General features: G+C 31.3%; 1 long non-coding RNA gene across 1 annotated transcript in view; it reads left to right on the plus strand.

Moving 5' to 3' along the window:
- LOC132133692 (uncharacterized) overlaps window positions 1–2872 on the plus strand; it is a 30213-nt gene extending 27341 nt beyond the window's left edge. The window contains exon 4 of the long non-coding RNA XR_009429210.1: window positions 2754–2872. This is a non-coding gene — a long non-coding RNA (uncharacterized LOC132133692). The remainder of the gene's footprint in view (window positions 1–2753) is intronic.
- The last annotated feature ends 4521 nt before the right edge of the window (window positions 2873–7393 follow it).

Below are 7393 nucleotides of genomic sequence, written 5' to 3' on the forward strand. Positions count from 1 at the left end.
TTAAATTGTCTGCATATCATTGCATTAGATACAGGTATTGTATGTTTAATTATTTAAAAAAAAATTCGGATGAATGTTAGATATAGGCCTATTTCATAACATAAACAATAGATCTGTTGTTCAGAAATTAATGGTATCTTGGAGTGAATCTCATTGTCATATTGTGCATCAAAATGGGAAAACAAATAATATATGTTGCATAAATAAAATTAACATTTCTAAAGCATTCAGATGGTCTTTTAATTCATTATTTTCATCAGATTATTATTACTGTAATAAATTATGTTTATTACTGTTAAACTACTGGAATACAGTGATTTATGGCTTAAAAATGTACTTAATATCATTTGTTTGCTTTACATTATTGAGAATGAGGAGGGATTAATTGTCTTAAAAGTAATATCACAAAGAAAACAAATAGTGAACTTAAAAAGTAGTTAATTTTTTTTATTTTATTTCACAGGAATACAGTGAATTATGCTTTAAATGTTTTATTTATCTGTTAAATTTTAGTTTTTGTTTGCGTCAACAGTGAGAATGAGGGGGTATTGTTATAAAAATATAAAAAATATATTAAAAATGAGATAAAAAAATACAAATCTTATTGCTCCTAAAAATTATTTTTATTGAAATTAATTTACAGATTACAGTGATTTGCACTTGAAAATAAAAAATACAAAAATATTTTGTTTGCTGCAGCAATAAGAATGAGGGGGTATATATCACAAAGCCAAAAAAGGTCTTAAAGTTCTCATTTTATTTTAAATGATTAAAATCACTTTCTTCTATTATTATTATTATTATTATTATTATTAAATTATATTTTGTAATTAATTATAATAGAATAATATACATAATTAATAGAATAGAATTAATACAATTTGTGTATGTTTTACATAATATTATTAATATATATTTTAAAAATTGCACCCACACTCATTGATATTTCATCTAATGGAATTGTAAGGTCATTATTAAAGTTGTTCATAAATGGACCAATTTTTTAAAAAATAATATTAATATTACATATATACTGTTATTTAATATAAAGGAAATTGATATTAAACATTTTATGTATTGCTATTAAATTATAGCTTAATTGAAATGCAATGAGATTCAAAGAGATGCTCAGACATACAAACCTGTGTTTGTGTGTGTGTGTGTGTGTGTTTTCCTCTTCTCATTAGGCTTTAATCTAATTTGCTTTGACACTCCTCTGTGTGTCCTCTGTGTATTTGGATCACACAAGGTTACGTCTTTTATTCAAACACACACACACACACAAATGTTTAGTAGGTTTGACTGTCAAGGGATCAGACCAGTATTAATGACTGAATTACTCTTATGCCCTCAGTGTCATTGAAAGTGTGTGTGACGGGGGTCTTTTTTGCTGCTTATATAGTTATGATTTCAGTGCCTCTGAATTGATGTAAGGTTCTCTCTCTCATTCACTCACACACACTACACATCTGCCTTCAAAACGATATTAAATTGGCGAACACAAGAGCATATTGTACTGTCAAGGGCCAGTATTCGAGGAAGAGCTGTCAGTTTTAGTAAACGATATCCTGCTCCAAACAAAGCACATTAATTCAGCTGTGACCCACCGGAAGAGCCAGACTAGGCTGTAAATCACAGGTGTAGTGTCGGAGCCACGAGGAACCATGATGTTTACAAACCCAAGTTTTCTGCACTTGCTTAAAAATGTATTCCTGGGCAAAAGAAAATCCACGGAATGAGATCTCAGAGCAGAAAGCAGTCCCTCAAGGACAGTTTACGCATACCACAGAAAATAAAGAAATTTAGGTCATTGTGAGTGTTTCTTTTGAAACTTCTGAAGTTTCAGGCTGCTGTAATGATGAAATCATTTGGTATTTGCTGAAAGGGAATTAGAAAAATTTCAAGGGAAGTTATTTGGCATGAAAAATTTGTTTGGCATGATGCTTATTAGTTTGGAAACTTGAGTCGAAATGGTTAGAAACTAACCTCTAGTTGCAAAAAGTAAAACGTTTCTATAAACTCACGGTTGCGAGTTTAATTCTGATGAAGAAAGACTGAATTTTCTTACAACTAAGTTTACATCTCACAATTTTTGCTCTATAACTTGCAATTGCATGTGATAGTCAAAATTGCAAGAACTGAAAGCTCATATCTCACAATTATAAGAAAGAAAAAGGCAGAATTGCTAGAGAAATGTCAGAATTGTGAGATGGAAAGTCACAATTACCTTCTTTACTTATTATTTTAGTCACTCGTAGAAACAGGCTTCCATACTGAACTATGTTTATGCAGTATTTATCCATTTATTTCTTGCTATCCACTGTTTTTAGCATAGACCTAATGAAATGACATTTCCAACCTAAACTGTTGTAAATCTTAAATGCTTTGAATCACAGATTCAAGTTTGTCCTCTTTTTACTGAATACACTTGGAAGATTATTACTGAAGTGAAATAAGTTTATTGTGAAAAATGCACAAAAATATTTTATATGAAAAATATATTTTCTGAAACATTTTTTACTTTAAAATCTATCTATCTATCTATCTATCTATCTATCTATCTATCTATCTATCTATCTATCTATCTATCTATCTATCTATCTATCTATCTATCTATCTATCGTAAAACTTTTTAGTTAAAACTGTAAGAAAAAGCAGATGTTTTGAGGGGATCTGTGCCGTATATTTAGTCTGTTCTGTGGTTCTCTGTGGTTTATGGCTCTGTTGAACAGTTCTCATGTTGTTTTTTTCAGGCCAGACTGTACAAGCAGGATCAACTTACATTGTCTGAGCTATTAAATCAGACGGACCGTTCTGGACCGAAACCCTGATGCTCACCAAAGACCTCTACTTTTCTTCAATGGATCTGAGGGTGATTTTTGTTAGTTTAATTATTATTATTAAGTTCTTGTTGTATCCTGCATCTGGAGATTAAATGTTTTTTAAAGATATAACTTTTATAGGTTGGCTTATTGAATTCTCTTAAGCTCTTTTTGGACCGTGTACAGTGAACTGAGGCTGCAGTGATTGTGTTATCAAAGTGTTTTGCTTTTTTCTTTGCACTGTGCACACGTGAGAGTCATGGCTCATGACCTTTGACCTCTGCCTGCTGTGGTCTTCTCCTCACAGGTCACCTGCAGATGGAGGTCGTGTGGAACATGTCAGGCAGCCGAACCAGGCTAAATCAGGCTTTTTCGTAACACTCACTGTGATCTATACTTTCAAGGGATGTTTGAGACATATGTAACCAAACGCTACTAGGTTGCAGTGTAGGTAAATGATTCTTTCTTTCTTTCTTTCTTATGGTCTTATTGTCTTAGTCTTTTCAAAATGTATTCATTTATTTTTATTTTATTTTGCAGTGAAGTTTTTTCACACATACAATTATCATTGTTCAGACTTACGTTAGACGAGTTTTCTGGTTTATTAGTTGTTTTTGGACAAATCTTTAATTTACCTACATTTCTCTTAGTGGCTCATATTGTAGCTAACTGCTTGTATAAAAGAGTAGCTTGACTGTAAAAATGATGCAGCTTTTCTAGCACTGCACTCTCTTTATTTATCTGACAATTCATTACACAGATGATAGCACTCCACAAGGAAAACTACCTCTCTAAATTAACTTGCAGAAACAAAAATCAAAGTCCCGCCATGAAACAAATTAGAGTAAATTTGAACCTCTGACTAAATGACAATGAATAAATCAGAAAACACATTTTGAGTCCACCAAGTGAAATTTTAGAGCTCATTGACTGTAATATAATCAGGGTGAAAAAGCCACTGCCGGGATCAATTCTGCTCTGTGCCCGAACAATTATAGATTTTTCTTTAACACAGAAAACACACAGAACACAACACATCAATTCCCGTGGGCTCAAGACGGTGAGGGAAGGGTGTCATTGTTGAATAAGGTGACCAGCTCATTACTTACACACAGGTTAAAGGTCATCTTGTGGACCTCAGGGAATGAATCTGAATGTTATCTGTACTGTGGGAGCATCACCCCCCCCCCAATTCACTCAAGGGCAATGCCGTAGGTTTATTCTGAACCCTGTCATTTTTATAGAGAAAATAAGAAAGTCCCAATCCAGGTTTGGAATAAGAAAGTAGGTTGTATTGCAAATCATATTGGCAGTAAAAACCACTCTTATGTCTGGTGCCGATAAATTCAATACACCTGGTAGTCTGGCTTCAGTTTTGGCCGGGCTTTTCCTTATGATTCATAATATGACTTTTTGAGTCACTTCTTGTCAGAAGCAATGAAATATATTTCTAAATCTAGAGAATGAGGCTTTAAATTACCCATTTCCTGGGCTGATTTCACCACTGCTCTTATGATCACTTTTTGTGGCCTGGATTGAGTCCTGCAAGCCTCTGGAGAGCAAATGAAGTTTCAAAGAATCCAGGCTAAATCAATCCCGGTCCCGATCCAAGAGGTATGATCCTGATTTTGGAAATGTGAACAAAGCAGAGTCCCAACCTTGGTGTGACCTGTAGACTGCTAATAGCAAAACTGTTCAGAGATGTCATTGGCATCGTATGACACACAATGGTTTCCTGGAATGGATAATACTGTGGAAGCAACAAAATAAAAATGAGAGAGAGAAAGAAATCTTTAGAGCTCCACAATTTACAAGACTGATTAGAATACGAGGAGAAGTATTTTTTCCCACACCGAAAAGCATTTTTTTTATGCAAATGAAGATTTTCAGATATAGAATAGGCTACATAATAATAACAATGTTAATAATATTAATATTTTTTATATTACAGGTGCAAATATTGCAAGTAATTTTATATATTAAAAGTAGTTAGCCTATAAAATAAATGATTAAATAACTTAAAATGTTTATTTTTCAAAATTCCATTGTCTATATCCATTTTAAAATATATTAAATGGTTCTAAAATATTAGTATTTTAAAATGTATAATATTATACAAAATTATACTTATTATTTATTAGTAGTAGTATTAATAGTATTACATCTAATGTAATTATAAAATATAATTTTAAAAATGTAATTATTTCAGTTATATTGTGAACTTACGTAAAAATATATTATTGTTAATAATGGTAATAATCAAAATAAATGCAATTATAAAATATAATTATAAAACAACATTTCTATTTTTAACATCTCATTGTATATGTCAATTTTAATATACAATATTAAATTGTATAGCACAGTATAAAGTGTTAAAATATATTGTTTACCACTTTTGTAAAAGGATAAATGATAATATTATTTCTAGTATTTCATTGTGTATTTCTATTTTTATATATAATGTATTAAATTGTTCTAATATAAATAAATTGTACACTTATTATATAAAAGTAATTATAATTTTAAAATAATTACATTTTCCAGTTTTTTTATATTTCATTTGTCTATTTCTATTAAATGTATATATAAAAATTGTTATTATATATATTTTCAGCCCTGGTTTAATTCCATTTTTTAAGTTCTCCTAAAATCAGCCCAGAAAATGTGAAAACAGACCACAGATTCCATCTGGACCATGAATCAACTAACATTTCATTAAATCAAGAAGCTCAACATATTTGAAGGCTGTTGGCTCAAATGGGAATTATTATGTTTCTGGCAGATGCATTGCTGAGATCAGGCTGAATTGTTGAGGGGAATCTTTGAAGGCGCTGCATATTATTATAACATATAGAGGTTTTATTTAGATTTTATTAACTTCTCAATGGGGAAGACTCCAGTGGAATCTCTATACACAGTGTATGCAAGACATTTTTGTTTCTAGACGTCAGTCAAATCCAAAAGAGGAAAGGAATTCATCACATTCAGAGCCGAGTGAGGAATATTGACTTCCCTTTCTGAATAATCAAGCAGTTTGTGTTTGTTTCTAGGTTGCGACCTTCAGATGTTCTCCATGGAAAAAGCTACAGCAACAGAAAAGAGTTTATATAGCACTTGCTTCTCAATTGTCAAGCAAAATGAGTTTTCTTGACGGAGTGGCCACCTTAAGCCTGCTGTCACAGAGAATCCAGTGATACAATGATGGGACGGCAGTCTCGAGTAGTTTTGTGTCAGACTAACACAACTTTTCTCTGGAGTCCTCAAGTTTCATGAACTTCTGTTTCAGATCAGTGATCCAAAGGCCCACATGGATTCTGCATCTCAACTCTAGAGAAAACTCTACAGAATTGGGCCATGTGTAACTGAAGAAATTCCACCCATCCTCTGTCCCTTGTGAGTTTAAATATATTTTTATTTATTTATTTATTTAACCTTTATTTAACCAGGAAAGGTCCCATTGAGTTACAATAGCTCTTTTCCCAGGGAGTCCTGGCCAAGACTGACGGCCAAAAGTTTCAATGCATAAAAGACAGAACATAAATTACATAATACACCACAAATCTCTATACAATATACATATTAGAAAACAAAACAAGACATTAGCGTCAGCAAATACAAACATACAATTGTATAAGATACCTCATTAAAAACAAATATTATATCTGATATTATTATATCAGTGTATGTTTCAAAATACAAAGTACTATGATTTAACTTTCTAAAAAATGTTTTAATATAACAATAATTCAATCAGAATTATATAGTCAGTAATGTAACAAAAAATACAGTTATAAAATGTATATTTATTATTTATTTGTGTATCAGTAACGTGTGATTTATATGTAATTATATAAATATAGTAATTAAATATAATCATATTTCATTTTATATGCTAATTGTGTGTGTGTGTGTGTGTACATATATTTTTTTTGGGGGGGGGGGGTACATTTATATATCCACACTTATGATAATAACTCATATTTATAAATATTACTGATTTACATGTATACAGCCTTATGACTTAAAACTCCTTTTCTATGTCTCCACATTTAGATATTTATTCAAATTTGTTTATATTTCCATCATATGTACTTAACTATATAATTAGTTGCTATGTCTTCATTTAGTTAGTATTTTACATCCATTCTGCAGTATTGTACAAATTTTCCTACAAAATCATTGCAAAAAAAAAAAAAAAACACCAATAACATTTTTTTTTTCATGTAAGAAAATGACTGTAATGTTTTCTGTGTTGATTAGTGTTACTTTTATGTCCTGTGAAACATTTCTCAGTGTGAAGCATTTTGAATTTACATCGCTGAATCTTTTGGACCAACAATAACCCTGTATTATCTCAGGTCTCGTTTGATATTACTAAATATAGATATTGATATTACTAGATGAAAGTGAAAGTGACGTGACAGTCAGCCAAGTATGGTGACCCATACTCAGAATTCATGCTCTGCATTTAACCCATCCGAAGTGCACACACACAGCAGTGAACACACACCAGCCTGATCTCACAATCAAAACGTACATATTTAGACGTAAATTAAAACTGTCCAATA

The sequence above is a fragment of the Carassius carassius genome, chromosome 50 (assembly GCF_963082965.1).
Source record: "Carassius carassius chromosome 50, fCarCar2.1, whole genome shotgun sequence".
Taxonomy (NCBI): Eukaryota; Metazoa; Chordata; class Actinopteri; order Cypriniformes; family Cyprinidae; genus Carassius; species Carassius carassius.